Raw genomic sequence first — 21,406 nt, 5'->3', positions numbered from 1 at the left:
TAATGATTATGGTGAGGCATCTTTATCACACACTTTCCCCACATCTCACAGCTGTAATTACAACATTAATGATTACGGTGAGGCATCTTTATCACTCACTTTCCTCACATCTCACAGCTGTAATTACAACATTAATGATTACGGTGAGGCATCTTTATCACTCACTTTCCCCACATCTCACAGCGGTAATTACAACATTAATGATTATGGTGAGGCATCTTTATCACACACTTTCCTCACATCTCACAGCTGTAATTACAACATTAATGATTATGGTGAGGCATCTTTATCACACACTTTCCTCACATCTCACAGCGGTAATTACAACATTAATGATTATGGTGAGGCATCTTTATCACACACTTTCCTCACATCTCACAGCTGTAATTACAACATTAATGATTACGGTGAGGCATCTTTATCACCCACTTTCCCCACATCTCACAGCGGTAATTACAACATTGATGATTATGGTGAGGCATCTTTATCACACACTTTCCTCACATCTCACAGCTGTAATTACAACATTAATGATTACGGTGAGGCATCTTTATCACACACTTTCCTCACATCTCACAGCTGTAATTACAACATTAATGATTACGGTGAGGCATCTTTATCACACACTTTCCTCACATCTCACAGCTGTAATTACAACATTGATGATTATGGTGAGGCATCTTTATCACTCACTTTCCCCACATCTCACAGCTGTAATTGCAACATTGATGATTATGGTGAGGCATCTTTATCACACACTTTCCTCACATCTCACAGCTGTAATTGCAACATTAATGATTATGGTGAGGCATCTTTATCACTCACTTTCCCCACATCTCACAGCTGTAATTGCAACATTGATGATTATGGTGAGGCATCTTTATCACACACTTTCCCCACATCTCACAGCTGTAATTCCAACATTGATGATTATGGTGAGGCATCTTTATCACACACTTTCCCCACATCTCACAGCTGTAATTGCAACATTGATGATTATGGTGAGGCATCTTTATCACACACTTTCCTCACATCTCACAGCTGTAATTACAACATTAATGATTATGGTGAGGCATCTTTATCACTCACTTTCCCCACATCTCACAGCTGTAATTGCAACATTGATGATTATGGTGAGGCATCTTTATCACACACTTTCCCCACATCTCACAGCTGTAATTCCAACATTGATGATTATGGTGAGGCATCTTTATCACACACTTTCCCCACATCTCACAGCTGTAATTGCAACATTGATGATTATGGTGAGGCATCTTTATCACACACTTTCCTCACATCTCACAGCTGTAATTACAACATTAATGATTATGGTGAGGCATCTTTATCACTCACTTTCCCCACATCTCACAGCTGTAATTGCAACATTGATGATTATGGTGAGGCATCTTTATCACACACTTTCCCCACATCTCACAGCTGTAATTCCAACATTGATGATTATGGTGAGGCATCTTTATCAAACACTTTCCCCAAATCTCACAGCGGTAATTGCAACATTGATGATTATGGTGAGGCATCTTTATCACACACTTTCCTCACATCTCACAGCTGTAATTGCAACATTGATGATTATGGTGAGGCATCTTTATCAAACACTTTCCCCAAATCTCACAGCGGTAATTGCAACATTGATGATTATGGTGAGGCATCTTTATCACTCACTTTCCTCACATCTCACAGCGGTAATTACAACATTAATGATTATGGTGAGGCATCTTTATCACTCACTTTCCTCACATCTCACAGCTGTAATTACAACATTAATGATTATGGTGAGGCATCTTTATCACTCACTTTCCTCACATCTCACAGCTGTAATTACAACATTAATGATTATGGTGAGGCATCTTTATCACTCACTTTCCTCACATCTCACAGCTGTAATTACAACATTAATGATTACGGTGAGGCATCTTTATCACACACTTTCCTCACATCTCACAGCTGTAATTACAACATTAATGATTACGGTGAGGCATCTTTATCACACACTTTCCTCACATCTCACAGCTGTAATTACAACATTGATGATTATGGTGAGGCATCTTTATCACTCACTTTCCCCACATCTCACAGCTGTAATTGCAACATTGATGATTATGGTGAGGCATCTTTATCACACACTTTCCTCACATCTCACAGCTGTAATTACAACATTGATGATTATGGTGAGGCATCTTTATCACTCACTTTCCCCACATCTCACAGCTGTAATTACAACATTGATGATTATGGTGAGGCATCTTTATCACTCACTTTCCCCACATCTCACAGCTGTAATTACAACATTGATGATTATGGTGAGGCATCTTTATCACTCACTTTCCCCACATCTCACAGCTGTAATTACAACATTAATGATTATGGTGAGGCATCTTTATCACACACTTTCCCCACATCTCACAGCTGTAATTACAACATTGATGATTATGGTGAGGCATCTTTATCACTCACTTTCCCCACATCTCACAGCTGTAATTACAACATTGATGATTATGGTGAGGCATCTTTATCACTCACTTTCCCCACATCTCACAGCTGTAATTACAACATTAATGATTACGGTGAGGCATCTTTATCACTCACTTTCCCCACATCTCACAGCTGTAATTACAACATTGATGATTATGGTGAGGCATCTTTATCACTCACTTTCCTCACATCTCACAGCTGTAATTACAACATTGATGATTACGGTGAGGCATCTTTATCACACACTTTCCCCACATCTCACAGCTGTAATTACAACATTGATGATTGCGGTGAGGCATCTTTATCACTCACTTTCCTCACATCTCACAGCGGTAATTACAACATTGATGATTATGGTGAGGCATCTTTATCACTCACTTTCCTCACATCTCACAGCTGTAATTACAACATTGATGATTACGGTGAGGCATCTTTATCACACACTTTCCCCACATCTCACAGCTGTAATTACAACATTGATGATTACGGTGAGGCATCTTTATCAAACACTTTCCTCACATCTCACAGCGGTAATTACAACATTAATGATTACGGTGAGGCATCTTTATCACACACTTTCCTCACATCTCACAGCTGTAATTACAACATTAATGATTATGGTGAGGCATCTTTATCACACACTTTCCCCACATCTCACAGCTGTAATTACAACATTGATGATTATGGTGAGGCATCTTTATCACTCACTTTCCCCACATCTCACAGCTGTAATTACAACATTGATGATTATGGTGAGGCATCTTTATCACTCACTTTCCTCACATCTCACAGCTGTAATTACAACATTGATGATTACGGTGAGGCATCTTTATCACACACTTTCCCCACATCTCACAGCTGTAATTACAACATTGATGATTACGGTGAGGCATCTTTATCACTCACTTTCCTCACATCTCACAGCTGTAATTACAACATTAATGATTACGGTGAGGCATCTTTATCACTCACTTTCCTCACATCTCACAGCTGTAATTACAACATTGATGATTACGGTGAGGCATCTTTATCACTCACTTTCCCCACATCTCACAGCTGTAATTACAACATTAATGATTACGGTGAGGCATCTTTATCACTCACTTTCCTCACATCTCACAGCTGTAATTACAACATTAATGATTACGGTGAGGCATCTTTATCACTCACTTTCCCCACATCTCACAGCTGTAATTACAACATTAATGATTACGGTGAGGCATCTTTATCACTCACTTTCCTCACATCTCACAGCTGTAATTACAACATTGATGATTACGGTGAGGCATCTTTATCACTCACTTTCCTCACATCTCACAGCTGTAATTACAACATTAATGATTACGGTGAGGCATCTTTATCACTCACTTTCCTCACATCTCACAGCTGTAATTACAACATTAATGATTACGGTGAGGCATCTTTATCACTCACTTTCCTCACATCTCACAGCTGTAATTACAACATTAATGATTACGGTGAGGCATCTTTATCACTCACTTTCCTCACATCTCACAGCTGTAATTACAACATTAATGATTATGGTGAGGCATCTTTATCACTCACTTTCCCCACATCTCACAGCTGTAATTACAACATTAATGATTACGGTGAGGCATCTTTATCACTCACTTTCCCCACATCTCACAGCTGTAATTACAACATTAATGATTACGGTGAGGCATCTTTATCACTCACTTTCCTCACATCTCACAGCTGTAATTACAACATTAATGATTACGGTGAGGCATCTTTATCACTCACTTTCCCCACATCTCACAGCTGTAATTACAACATTAATGATTATGGTGAGGCATCTTTATCACTCACTTTCCCCACATCTCACAGCTGTAATTACAACATTAATGATTATGGTGAGGCATCTTTATCAAACACTTTCCTCACATCTCACAGCTGTAATTACAACATTAATGATTATGGTGAGGCATCTTTATCACTCACTTTCCCCACATCTCACAGCGGTAATTACAACATTAATGATTATGGTGAGGCATCTTTATCAAACACTTTCCTCACATCTCACAGCGGTAATTACAACATTAATGATTATGGTGAGGCATCTTTATCAAACACTTTCCTCACATCTCACAGCGGTAATTACAACATTAATGATTATGGTGAGGCATCTTTATCAAACACTTTCCTCACATCTCACAGCTGTAATTACAACATTAATGATTATGGTGAGGCATCTTTATCACTCACTTTCCCCACATATCACAGCTGTAATTACAACATTAATGATTATGGTGAGGCATCTTTATCACTCACTTTCCTCACATCTCACAGCGGTAATTACAACATTAATGATTACGGTGAGGCATCTTTATCACTCACTTTCCCCACATCTCACAGCTGTAATTACAACATTAATGATTACGGTGAGGCATCTTTATCACTCACTTTCCCCACATCTCACAGCGGTAATTACAACATTAATGATTATGGTGAGGCATCTTTATCAAACACTTTCCTCACATCTCACAGCGGTAATTACAACATTAATGATTATGGTGAGGCATCTTTATCAAACACTTTCCTCACATCTCACAGCTGTAATTACAACATTAATGATTATGGTGAGGCATCTTTATCACTCACTTTCCCCACATATCACAGCTGTAATTACAACATTAATGATTATGGTGAGGCATCTTTATCACTCACTTTCCTCACATCTCACAGCGGTAATTACAACATTAATGATTATGGTGAGGCATCTTTATCACTCACTTTCCCCACATATCACAGCTGTAATTACAACATTAATGATTACGGTGAGGCATCTTTATCAAACACTTTCCTCACATCTCACAGCGGTAATTACAACATTAATGATTATGGTGAGGCATCTTTATCACTCACTTTCCCCACATCTCACAGCTGTAATTACAACATTAATGATTACGGTGAGGCATCTTTATCACTCACTTTCCCCACATCTCACAGCGGTAATTACAACATTAATGATTATGGTGAGGCATCTTTATCACTCACTTTCCCCACATCTCACAGCGGTAATTACAACATTAATGATTATGGTGAGGCATCTTTATCACTCACTTTCCTCACATCTCACAGCGGTAATTACAACATTAATGATTATGGTGAGGCATCTTTATCACTCACTTTCCCCACATATCACAGCTGTAATTACAACATTAATGATTACGGTGAGGCATCTTTATCAAACACTTTCCTCACATCTCACAGCGGTAATTACAACATTAATGATTATGGTGAGGCATCTTTATCACTCACTTTCCCCACATCTCACAGCTGTAATTACAACATTAATGATTACGGTGAGGCATCTTTATCACTCACTTTCCCCACATCTCACAGCGGTAATTACAACATTAATGATTATGGTGAGGCATCTTTATCACTCACTTTCCCCACATCTCACAGCGGTAATTACAACATTAATGATTATGGTGAGGCATCTTTATCACTCACTTTCCCCACATCTCACAGCGGTAATTACAACATTAATGATTATGGTGAGGCATCTTTATCACTCACTTTCCCCACATCTCACAGCTGTAATTACAACATTAATGATTACGGTGAGGCATCTTTATCACTCACTTTCCCCACATCTCACAGCGGTAATTACAACATTAATGATTATGGTGAGGCATCTTTATCACTCACTTTCCCCACATCTCACAGCGGTAATTACAACATTGATGATTATGGTGAGGCATCTTTATCACTCACTTTCCTCACATCTCACAGCGGTAATTACAACATTAATGATTATGGTGAGGCATCTTTATCACTCACTTTCCCCACATCTCACAGCGGTAATTACAACATTGATGATTATGGTGAGGCATCTTTATCACTCACTTTCCCCACATCTCACAGCTGTAATTACAACATTAATGATTATGGTGAGGCATCTTTATCACTCACTTTCCTCACATCTCACAGCGGTAATTACAACATTAATGATTATGGTGAGGCATCTTTATCACTCACTTTCCCCACATCTCACAGCTGTAATTACAACATTAATGATTATGGTGAGGCATCTTTATCACTCACTTTCCCCACATCTCACAGCTGTAATTACAACATTGATGATTATGGTGAGGCATCTTTATCACTCACTTTCCCCACATCTCACAGCTGTAATTACAACATTAATGATTATGGTGAGGCATCTTTATCACTCACTTTCCCCACATCTCACAGCTGTAATTACAACATTAATGATTATGGTGAGGCATCTTTATCACTCACTTTCCCCACATCTCACAGCTGTAATTACAACATTAATGATTATGGTGAGGCATCTTTATCACACACTTTCCCCACATCTCACAGCTGTAATTACAACATTAATGATTATGGTGAGGCATCTTTATCACTCACTTTCCCCACATCTCACAGCTGTAATTACAACATTAATGATTATGGTGAGGCATCTTTATCACTCACTTTCCCCACATCTCACAGCTGTAATTACAACATTAATGATTATGGTGAGGCATCTTTATCACTCACTTTCCCCACATCTCACAGCTGTAATTACAACATTAATGATTATGGTGAGGCATCTTTATCACTCACTTTCCTCACATCTCACAGCTGTAATTACAACATTAATGATTATGGTGAGGCATCTTTATCACTCACTTTCCCCACATCTCACAGCGGTAATTACAACATTAATGATTATGGTGAGGCATCTTTATCACTCACTTTCCCCACATCTCACAGCTGTAATTACAACATTAATGATTATGGTGAGGCATCTTTATCACTCACTTTCCCCACATCTCACAGCTGTAATTACAACATTAATGATTATGGTGAGGCATCTTTATCACTCACTTTCCCCACATCTCACAGCTGTAATTACAACATTAATGATTATGGTGAGGCATCTTTATCACTCACTTTCCCCACATCTCACAGCGGTAATTACAACATTAATGATTACGGTGAGGCATCTTTATCACTCACTTTCCCCACATCTCACAGCTGTAATTACAACATTAATGATTATGGTGAGGCATCTTTATCACTCACTTTCCCCACATCTCACAGCGGTAATTACAACATTAATGATTATGGTGAGGCATCTTTATCACTCACTTTCCCCACATCTCACAGCGGTAATTACAACATTAATGATTATGGTGAGGCATCTTTATCACTCACTTTCCCCACATCTCACAGCGGTAATTACAACATTAATGATTATGGTGAGGCATCTTTATCACTCACTTTCCCCACATCTCACAGCGGTAATTACAACATTAATGATTATGGTGAGGCATCTTTATCACTCACTTTCCCCACATCTCACAGCTGTAATTACAACATTAATGATTATGGTGAGGCATCTTTATCACTCACTTTCCCCACATCTCACAGCGGTAATTACAACATTGATGATTATGGTGAGGCATCTTTATCACTCACTTTCCTCACATCTCACAGCGGTAATTACAACATTAATGATTATGGTGAGGCATCTTTATCACTCACTTTCCCCACATCTCACAGCTGTAATTACAACATTAATGATTATGGTGAGGCATCTTTATCACTCACTTTCCCCACATCTCACAGCTGTAATTGCAACATTAATGATTATGGTGAGGCATCTTTATCACTCACTTTCCCCACATCTCACAGCTGTAATTACAACATTAATGATTACGGTGAGGCATCTTTATCACTCACTTTCCTCACATCTCACAGCGGTAATTACAACATTAATGATTATGGTGAGGCATCTTTATCACTCACTTTCCTCACATCTCACAGTTGTAATTACAACATTGATGATTATGGTGAGGCATCTTTATCACTCACTTTCCTCACATCTCACAGCGGTAATTACAACATTAATGATTATGGTGAGGCATCTTTATCAAACACTTTCCTCACATCTCACAGCGGTAATTACAACATTAATGATTACGGTGAGGCATCTTTATCACTCACTTTCCCCACATCTCACAGTTGTAATTACAACATTGATGATTATGGTGAGGCATCTTTATCACTCACTTTCCTCACATCTCACAGCGGTAATTACAACATTAATGATTATGGTGAGGCATCTTTATCAAACACTTTCCCCACATCTCACAGCGGTAATTACAACATTAAAGATTATGGTGAGGCATCTTTATCACTCACTTTCCCCACATCTCACAGCTGTAATTACAACATTAATGATTATGGTGAGGCATCTTTATCACTCACTTTCCCCACATCTCACAGCTGTAATTGCAACATTAATGATTATGGTGAGGCATCTTTATCACTCACTTTCCTCACATCTCACAGCTGTAATTACAACATTAATGATTATGGTGAGGCATCTTTATCACTCACTTTCCTCACATCTCACAGCTGTAATTACAACATTAATGATTATGGTGAGGCATCTTTATCACTCACTTTCCCCACATCTCACAGCTGTAATTGCAACATTAATGATTACGGTGAGGCATCTTTATCACACACTTTCCCCACATCTCACAGTTGTAATTACAACATTAAAGATTATGGTGAGGCATCTTTATCACACACTTTCCCCACATCTCACAGTTGTAATTACAACATTAAAGATTATGGTGAGGCATCTTTATCACACACTTTCCCCACATCTCACAGCTGTAATTACAACATTAATGATTATGGTGAGGCATCTTTATCACTCACTTTCCCCACATCTCACAGCTGTAATTACAACATTAATGATTACGGTGAGGCATCTTTATCACTCACTTTCCCCACATCTCACAGCTGTAATTACAACATTAATGATTATGGTGAGGCATCTTTATCACTCACTTTCCCCACATCTCACAGCTGTAATTACAACATTAATGATTATGGTGAGGCATCTTTATCACTCACTTTCCTCACATCTCACAGCTGTAATTACAACATTAATGATTACGGTGAGGCATCTTTATCACTCACTTTCCCCACATCTCACAGCTGTAATTACAACATTAATGATTACGGTGAGGCATCTTTATCACTCACTTTCCCCACATCTCACAGCGGTAATTACAACATTGATGATTATGGTGAGGCATCTTTATCACTCACTTTCCCCACATCTCACAGCTGTAATTACAACATTAATGATTACGGTGAGGCATCTTTATCACTCACTTTCCCCACATCTCACAGCGGTAATTACAACATTGATGATTATGGTGAGGCATCTTTATCACTCACTTTCCCCACATCTCACAGCGGTAATTACAACATTAATGATTATGGTGAGGCATCTTTATCACTCACTTTCCCCACATCTCACAGCTGTAATTACAACATTAATGATTACGGTGAGGCATCTTTATCACTCACTTTCCCCACATCTCACAGCGGTAATTACAACATTAATGATTACGGTGAGGCATCTTTATCACTCACTTTCCCCACATCTCACAGCTGTAATTACAACATTAATGATTACGGTGAGGCATCTTTATCACTCACTTTCCCCACATCTCACAGCGGTAATTACAACATTGATGATTATGGTGAGGCATCTTTATCACTCACTTTCCCCACATCTCACAGCGGTAATTACAACATTAATGATTATGGTGAGGCATCTTTATCACTCACTTTCCCCACATCTCACAGCTGTAATTACAACATTAATGATTATGGTGAGGCATCTTTATCACTCACTTTCCCCACATCTCACAGCTGTAATTGCAACATTAATGATTATGGTGAGGCATCTTTATCACTCACTTTCCTCACATCTCACAGCTGTAATTACAACATTAATGATTATGGTGAGGCATCTTTATCACTCACTTTCCCCACATCTCACAGCTGTAATTGCAACATTAATGATTACGGTGAGGCATCTTTATCACTCACTTTCCTCACATCTCACAGCTGTAATTACAACATTAATGATTATGGTGAGGCATCTTTATCACTCACTTTCCCCACATCTCACAGCGGTAATTACAACATTAATGATTATGGTGAGGCATCTTTATCACTCACTTTCCCCACATCTCACAGCTGTAATTACAACATTAATGATTATGGTGAGGCATCTTTATCACTCACTTTCCCCACATCTCACAGCTGTAATTACAACATTAATGATTATGGTGAGGCATCTTTATCACTCACTTTCCCCACATCTCACAGCTGTAATTACAACATTAATGATTACGGTGAGGCATCTTTATCACACACTTTCCCCACATCTCACAGCTGTAATTGCAACATTAATGATTACGGTGAGGCATCTTTATCACTCACTTTCCTCACATCTCACAGCTGTAATTACAACATTAATGATTATGGTGAGGCATCTTTATCACTCACTTTCCCCACATCTCACAGCGGTAATTACAACATTAATGATTATGGTGAGGCATCTTTATCACTCACTTTCCCCACATCTCACAGCTGTAATTACAACATTAATGATTATGGTGAGGCATCTTTATCACTCACTTTCCCCACATCTCACAGCTGTAATTACAACATTAATGATTATGGTGAGGCATCTTTATCACTCACTTTCCCCACATCTCACAGCGGTAATTACAACATTAATGATTACGGTGAGGCATCTTTATCACTCACTTTCCCCACATCTCACAGCGGTAATTACAACATTAATGATTATGGTGAGGCATCTTTATCACTCACTTTCCCCACATCTCACAGCGGTAATTACAACATTGATGATTATGGTGAGGCATCTTTATCACTCACTTTCCCCACATCTCACAGCTGTAATTCCAACATTAATGATTACGGTGAGGCATCTTTATCACTCACTTTCCCCACATCTCACAGCGGTAATTACAACATTGATGATTATGGTGAGGCATCTTTATCACTCACTTTCCCCACATCTCACAGCGGTAATTACAACATTAATGATTATGGTGAGGCATCTTTATCACTCACTTTCCCCACATCTCACAGCTGTAATTCCAACATTAATGATTACGGTGAGGCATCTTTATCACTCACTTTCCTCACATCTCACAGCTGTAATTCCAACATTAATGATTATGGTGAGGCATCTTTATCACTCACTTTCCCCACATCTCACAGCGGTAATTACAACATTAATGATTACGGTGAGGCATCTTTATCACTCACTTTCCCCACATCTCACAGCGGTAATTACAACATTAATGATTATGGTGAGGCATCTTTATCACTCACTTTCCCCACATCTCACAGCGGTAATTACAACATTGATGATTATGGTGAGGCATCTTTATCACTCACTTTCCCCACATCTCACAGCGGTAATTACAACATTAATGATTACGGTGAGGCATCTTTATCACTCACTTTCCCCACATCTCACAGCGGTAATTACAACATTAATGATTATGGTGAGGCATCTTTATCACTCACTTTCCCCACATCTCACAGCGGTAATTACAACATTAATGATTATGGTGAGGCATCTTTATCACTCACTTTCCCCACATCTCACAGCGGTAATTACAACATTAATGATTACGGTGAGGCATCTTTATCAAACACTTTCCTCACATCTCACAGCGGTAATTACAACATTAATGATTATGGTGAGGCATCTTTATCACTCACTTTCCCCACATCTCACAGCTGTAATTACAACATTGATGATTATGGTGAGGCATCTTTATCAAACACTTTCCTCACATCTCACAGCGGTAATTACAACATTAATGATTACGGTGAGGCATCTTTATCAAACACTTTCCTCACATCTCACAGCGGTAATTACAACATTGATGATTATGGTGAGGCATCTTTATCACTCACTTTCCCCACATCTCACAGCGGTAATTACAACATTAATGATTATGGTGAGGCATCTTTATCACTCACTTTCCCCACATCTCACAGCGGTAATTACAACATTAATGATTATGGTGAGGCATCTTTATCACTCACTTTCCCCACATCTCACAGCGGTAATTACAACATTAATGATTACGGTGAGGCATCTTTATCACTCACTTTCCCCACATCTCACAGCTGTAATTACAACATTGATGATTATGGTGAGGCATCTTTATCACTCACTTTCCTCACATCTCACAGCGGTAATTACAACATTAATGATTATGGTGAGGCATCTTTATCACTCACTTTCCCCACATCTCACAGCGGTAATTACAACATTGATGATTATGGTGAGGCATCTTTATCACTCACTTTCCTCACATCTCACAGCGGTAATTACAACATTAATGATTATGGTGAGGCATCTTTATCACTCACTTTCCGCACATCTCACAGCTGTAATTACAACATTAATGATTATGGTGAGGCATCTTTATCACTCACTTTCCCCACATCTCACAGCTGTAATTGCAACATTAATGATTATGGTGAGGCATCTTTATCACTCACTTTCCTCACATCTCACAGCTGTAATTACAACATTAATGATTATGGTGAGGCATCTTTATCACTCACTTTCCCCACATCTCACAGCTGTAATTGCAACATTAATGATTACGGTGAGGCATCTTTATCACTCACTTTCCTCACATCTCACAGCTGTAATTACAACATTAATGATTATGGTGAGGCATCTTTATCACTCACTTTCCTCACATCTCACAGCTGTAATTACAACATTAATGATTACGGTGAGGCATCTTTATCACTCACTTTCCTCACATCTCACAGCTGTAATTACAACATTAATGATTATGGTGAGGCATCTTTATCACTCACTTTCCTCACATCTCACAGCTGTAATTACAACATTAATGATTATGGTGAGGCATCTTTATCACTCACTTTCCCCACATCTCACAGTTGTAATTACAACATTAAAGATTATGGTGAGGCATCTTTATCACACACTTTCCCCACATCTCACAGCTGTAATTACAACATTAATGATTATGGTGAGGCATCTTTATCACTCACTTTCCCCACATCTCACAGCTGTAATTACAACATTAATGATTATGGTGAGGCATCTTTATCACACACTTTCCCCACATCTCACAGCTGTAATTGCAACATTAATGATTACGGTGAGGCATCTTTATCACTCACTTTCCTCACATCTCACAGCTGTAATTACAACATTAATGATTATGGTGAGGCATCTTTATCACTCACTTTCCTCACATCTCACAGCTGTAATTACAACATTAATGATTATGGTGAGGCATCTTTATCACTCACTTTCCTCACATCTCACAGCTGTAATTACAACATTAATGATTATGGTGAGGCATCTTTATCACTCACTTTCCCCACATCTCATAGCTGTAATTACAACATTAATGATTATGGTGAGGCATCTTTATCACTCACTTTCCCCACATCTCACAGTTGTAATTACAACATTAAAGATTATGGTGAGGCATCTTTATCACACACTTTCCCCACATCTCACAGCTGTAATTACAACATTAATGATTATGGTGAGGCATCTTTATCACTCACTTTCCCCACATCTCACAGCTGTAATTACAACATTAATGATTATGGTGAGGCATCTTTATCACTCACTTTCCTCACATCTCACAGCTGTAATTACAACATTAATGATTACGGTGAGGCATCTTTATCACTCACTTTCCCCACATCTCACAGCTGTAATTACAACATTAATGATTACGGTGAGGCATCTTTATCACTCACTTTCCTCACATCTCACAGCTGTAATTACAACATTGATGATTATGGTGAGGCATCTTTATCACTCACTTTCCTCACATCTCACAGCTGTAATTGCAACATTAATGATTATGGTGAGGCATCTTTATCACTCACTTTCCCCACATCTCACAGCTGTAATTGCAACATTGATGATTATGGTGAGGCATCTTTATCACTCACTTTCCTCACATCTCACAGCTGTAATTGCAACATTGATGATTAGGGTGTGGCATCTTTATCACTCACTTTCCTCACATCTCACAGCTGTAATTGCAACATTGATGATTAGGGTGTGGCATCTTTATCACTCACTTTCCTCACATCTCACAGCTGTAATTACAACATTAATGATTACGGTGTGGCATCTTTATCACTCACTTTCCTCACATCTCACAGCTGTAATTACAACATTAATGATTACGGTGTGGCATCTTTATCACTCACTTTCCTCACATCTCACAGCTGTAATTACAACATTGATGATTATGGTGAGGCATCTTTATCACTCACTTTCCCCACATCTCACAGCTGTAATTACAACATTAATGATTACGGTGTGGCATCTTTATCACTCACTTTCCTCACATCTCACAGCGGTAATTGCAACATTAATGATTACGGTGAGGCATCTTTATCACTCACTTTCCTCACATCTCACAGCTGTAATTACAACATTAATGATTACGGTGAGGCATCTTTATCACTCACTTTCCTCACATCTCACAGCGGTAATTGCAACATTAATGATTACGGTGAGGCATCTTTATCACTCACTTTCCTCACATCTCACAGCGGTAATTACAACATTAATGATTATGGTGAGGCATCTTTATCACTCACTTTCCTCACATCTCACAGCTGTAATTACAACATTAATGATTACGGTGAGGCATCTTTATCACTCACTTTCCCCACATCTCACAGGTGTAATTACAACATTAATGATTACGGTGAGGCATCTTTATCACTCACTTTCCTCACATCTCACAGCTGTAATTACAACATTAATGATTACGGTGAGGCATCTTTATCACTCACTTTCCTCACATCTCACAGGTGTAATTACAACATTAATGATTACGGTGAGGCATCTTTATCACTCACTTTCCCCACATCTCACAGGTGTAATTACAACATTAATGATTACGGTGAGGCATCTTTATCACTCACTTTCCTCACATCTCACAGCTGTAATTGCAACATTAATGATTACGGTGAGGCATCTTTATCACTCACTTTCCTCACATCTCACAGCTGTAATTACAACATTAATGATTACGGTGAGGCATCTTTATCACTCACTTTCCTCACATCTCACAGCTGTAATTGCAACATTAATGATTACGGTGAGGCATCTTTATCACTCACTTTCCTCACATCTCACAGCTGTAATTGCAACATTAATGATTACGGTGAGGCATCTTTATCACTCACTTTCCTCACATCTCACAGCTGTAATTGCAACATTAATGATTACGGTGAGGCATCTTTATCACTCACTTTCCTCACATCTCACAGCTGTAATTGCAACATTAATGATTACGGTGAGGCATCTTTATCACTCACTTTCCCCACATCTCACAGCTGTAATTGCAACATTGATGATTATGGTGAGGCATCTTTATCACTCACTTTCCTCACATCTCACAGCTGTAATTGCAACATTGATGATTAGGGTGTGGCATCTTTATCACTCACTTTCCTCACATCTCACAGCTGTAATTGCAACATTGATGATTAGGGTGTGGCATCTTTATCACTCACTTTCCTCACATCTCACAGCTGTAATTACAACATTAATGATTACGGTGTGGCATCTTTATCACTCACTTTCCTCACATCTCACAGCTGTAATTACAACATTAATGATTACGGTGTGGCATCTTTATCACTCACTTTCCTCACATCTCACAGCTGTAATTACAACATTGATGATTATGGTGAGGCATCTTTATCACTCACTTTCCCCACATCTCACAGCTGTAATTACAACATTAATGATTACGGTGAGGCATCTTTATCACTCACTTTCCTCACATCTCACAGCTGTAATTACAACATTAATGATTACGGTGAGGCATCTTTATCACTCACTTTCCTCACATCTCACAGCGGTAATTGCAACATTAATGATTACGGTGAGGCATCTTTATCACTCACTTTCCTCACATCTCACAGCGGTAATTACAACATTAATGATTATGGTGAGGCATCTTTATCACTCACTTTCCTCACATCTCACAGCTGTAATTACAACATTAATGATTACGGTGAGGCATCTTTATCACTCACTTTCCCCACATCTCACAGGTGTAATTACAACATTAATGATTACGGTGAGGCATCTTTATCACTCACTTTCCTCACATCTCACAGCTGTAATTACAACATTAATGATTACGGTGAGGCATCTTTATCACTCACTTTCCTCACATCTCACAGGTGTAATTACAACATTAATGATTACGGTGAGGCATCTTTATCACTCACTTTCCCCACATCTCACAGGTGTAATTACAACATTAATGATTACGGTGAGGCATCTTTATCACTCACTTTCCTCACATCTCACAGCTGTAATTGCAACATTAATGATTACGGTGAGGCATCTTTATCACTCACTTTCCTCACATCTCACAGCTGTAATTACAACATTAATGATTACGGTGAGGCATCTTTATCACTCACTTTCCTCACATCTCACAGCTGTAATTGCAACATTAATGATTACGGTGAGGCATCTTTATCACTCACTTTCCTCACATCTCACAGCTGTAATTGCAACATTAATGATTACGGTGAGGCATCTTTATCACTCACTTTCCTCACATCTCACAGCTGTAATTGCAACATTAATGATTACGGTGAGGCATCTTTATCACTCACTTTCCTCACATCTCACAGCTGTAATTGCAACATTAATGATTACGGTGAGGCATCTTTATCACTCACTTTCCCCACATCTCACAGCTGTAATTACAACATTAATGATTACGGTGAGGCATCTTTATCACTCACTTTCCTCACATCTCACAGGTGTAATTACAACATTAATGATTATGGTGAGGCATCTTTATCACACACTTTCCCCACATCTCACAGCGGTAATTGCAACATTAATGATTACGGTGAGGCATCTTTATCACTCACTTTCCTCACATCTCACAGCTGTAATTGCAACATTAATGATTACGGTGAGGCATCTTTATCACTCACTTTCCTCACATCTCACAGCTGTAATTGCAACATTAATGATTACGGTGTGGCATCTTTATCACTCACTTTCCTCACATCTGTAATTGCAACATTAATGATTATGGTGAGGCATCTTTATCACTCACTTTCCTCACATCTCACAGCTGTAATTACAACATTAATGATTATGGTGAGGCATCTTTATCACACACTTTCCTCACATCTCACAGCTGTAATTGCAACATTAATGATTACGGTGAGGCATCTTTATCACTCACTTTCCTCACATCTCACAGCTGTAATTGCAACATTGATGATTATGGTGAGGCATCTTTATCACACACTTTCCTCACATCTCACAGCTGTAATTGCAACATTAATGATTACGGTGAGGCATCTTTATCACTCACTTTCCTCACATCTCACAGCTGTAATTGCAACATTAATGATTACGGTGAGGCATCTTTATCACTCACTTTCCTCACATCTCACAGCTGTAATTGCAACATTGATGATTATGGTGAGGCATCTTTATCACTCACTTTCCCCACATCTCACAGCTGTAATTGCAACATTAATGATTACGGTGAGGCATCTTTATCACTCACTTTCCTCACATCTCACAGCTGTAATTGCAACATTAATGATTACGGTGAGGCATCTTTATCACTCACTTTCCTCACATCTGTAATTGCAACATTAATGATTACGGTGAGGCATCTTTATCACTCACTTTCCCCACATCTCACAGCGGTAATTACAACATTGATGATTATGGTGAGGCATCTTTATCACACACTTTCCTCACATCTCACAGCTGTAATTACAACATTGATGATTAGGGTGAGGCATCTTTATCACACACTTTCCTCACATCTGTAATTGCAACATTAATGATTATGGTGAGGCATCTTTATCACTCACTTTCCCCACATCTCACAGCTGTAATTGCAACATTAATGATTACGGTGTGGCATCTTTATCACTCACTTTCCTCACATCTGTAATTGCAACATTAATGATTATGGTGAGGCATCTTTATCACTCACTTTCCTCACATCTCACAGCTGTAATTACAACATTAATGATTATGGTGAGGCATCTTTATCACACACTTTCCTCACATCTCACAGCTGTAATTGCAACATTAATGATTACGGTGAGGCATCTTTATCACTCACTTTCCTCACATCTCACAGCTGTAATTGCAACATTGATGATTATGGTGAGGCATCTTTATCACTCACTTTCCCCACATCTCACAGCTGTAATTGCAACATTAATGATTACGGTGAGGCATCTTTATCACTCACTTTCCTCACATCTGTAATTGCAACATTAATGATTACGGTGAGGCATCTTTATCACTCACTTTCCCCACATCTCACAGCGGTAATTACAACATTGATGATTATGGTGAGGCATCTTTATCACACACTTTCCTCACATCTCACAGCTGTAATTACAACATTGATGATTAGGGTGAGGCATCTTTATCACACACTTTCCTCACATCTCACAGCTGTAATTGCAACATTAATGATTATGGTGAGGCATCTTTATCACACACTTTCCCCACATCTCACAGCTGTAATTACAACATTAATGATTATGGTGAGGCATCTTTATCACACACTTTCCTCACATCTCACAGCTGTAATTACAACATTGATGATTATGGTGAGGCATCTTTATCACACACTTTCCTCACATCTCACAGCTGTAATTGCAACATTAATGATTATGGTGAGGCATCTTTATCACTCACTTTCCTCACATCTCACAGCTGTAATTACAACATTAATGATTATGGTGAGGCATCTTTATCACTCACTTTCCTCACATCTCACAGCTGTAATTGCAACATTAATGATTATGGTGAGGCATCTTTATCACACACTTTCCTCACATCTCACAGCTGTAATTACAACATTGATGATTATGGTGAGGCATCTTTATCACACACTTTCCTCACATCTCACAGCTGTAATTGCAACATTAATGATTACGGTGAGGCATCTTTATCACTCACTTTCCTCACATCTCACAGCTGTAATTACAACATTAATGATTATGGTGAGGCATCTTTATCACACACTTTCCTCACATCTCACAGCTGTAATTACAACATTAATGATTATGGTGAGGCATCTTTATCACACACTTTCCTCACATCTCACAGCTGTAATTACAACATTAATGATTATGGTGAGGCATCTTTATCACACACTTTCCTCACATCTCACAGCTGTAATTACAACATTAATGATTATGGTGAGGCATCTTTATCACACACTTTCCTCACATCTCACAGCGGTAATTACAACATTAATGATTATGGTGAGGCATCTTTATCACACACTTTCCTCACATCTCACAGCTGTAATTACAACATTAATGATTATGGTGAGGCATCTTTATCACTCACTTTCCTCACATCTCACAGCTGTAATTACAACATTAATGATTATGGTGAGGCATCTTTATCACTCACTTTCCCCACATCTCACAGCTGTAATTACAACATTAATGATTACGGTGAGGCATCTTTATCACTCACTTTCCTCACATCTCACAGCTGTAATTACAACATTAATGATTATGGTGAGGCATCTTTATCACTCACTTTCCTCACATCTCACAGCTGTAATTACAACATTAATGATTATGGTGAGGCATCTTTATCACTCACTTTCCTCACATCTCACAGCTGTAATTACAACATTAATGATTATGGTGAGGCATCTTTATCACACACTTTCCTCACATCTCACAGCTGTAATTACAACATTAATGATTATGGTGAGGCATCTTTATCACTCACTTTCCTCACATCTCACAGCTGTAATTACAACATTAATGATTATGGTGAGGCATCTTTATCACTCACTTTCCTCACATCTCACAGCTGTAATTACAACATTAATGATTATGGTGAGGCATCTTTATCACTCACTTTCCTCACATCTCACAGCTGTAATTACAACATTAATGATTATGGTGAGGCATCTTTATCACTCACTTTCCTCACATCTCACAGCTGTAATTACAACATTAATGATTATGGTGAGGCATCTTTATCACACACTTTCCTCACATCTCACAGCTGTAATTACAACATTAATGATTATGGTGAGGCATCTTTATCACTCACTTTCCTCACATCTCACAGCTGTAATTACAACATTAATGATTATGGTGAGGCATCTTTATCACTCACTTTCCCCACATCTCACAGCTGTAATTGCAACATTAATGATTATGGTGAGGCATCTTTATCACACACTTTCCCCACATCTCACAGCTGTAATTACAACATTAATGATTATGGTGAGGCATCTTTATCACTCACTTTCCTCACATCTCACAGCTGTAATTACAACATTAATGATTATGGTGAGGCATCTTTATCACACACTTTCCTCACATCTCACAGCTGTAATTACAACATTAATGATTACGGTGAGGCATCTTTATCACTCACTTTCCTCACATCTCACAGCTGTAATTACAACATTAATGATTATGGTGAGGCATCTTTATCACACACTTTCCTCACATCTCACAGCTGTAATTACAACATTAATGATTATGGTGAGGCATCTTTATCACTCACTTTCCCCACATCTCACAGCTGTAATTACAACATTAATGATTATGGTGAGGCATCTTTATCACTCACTTTCCCCACATCTCACAGCTGTAATTGCAACATTAATGATTATGGTGAGGCATCTTTATCACTCACTTTCCCCACATCTCACAGCGGTAATTGCAACATTAATGATTAGGGTGAGGCATCTTTATCACTCACTTTCCTCACATCTCACAGCTGTAATTACAACATTGATGATTATGGTGAGGCATCTTTATCACTCACTTTCCCCACATCTCACAGCTGTAATTGCAACATTAATGATTATGGTGAGGCATCTTTATCACTCACTTTCCCCACATCTCACAGCGGTAATTACAACATTAATGATTACGGTGAGGCATCTTTATCACTCACTTTCCCCACATCTCACAGCTGTAA

Source organism: Myxine glutinosa, chromosome 2 (assembly GCF_964187855.1).
Source record: "Myxine glutinosa chromosome 2, kmMyxGlut1.1, whole genome shotgun sequence".
Lineage (NCBI taxonomy): Eukaryota > Metazoa > Chordata > Myxini > Myxiniformes > Myxinidae > Myxine > Myxine glutinosa.
The sequence above is the reverse complement of the archived record's forward strand: the minus strand, read 5'-3'. Positions refer to the sequence as shown.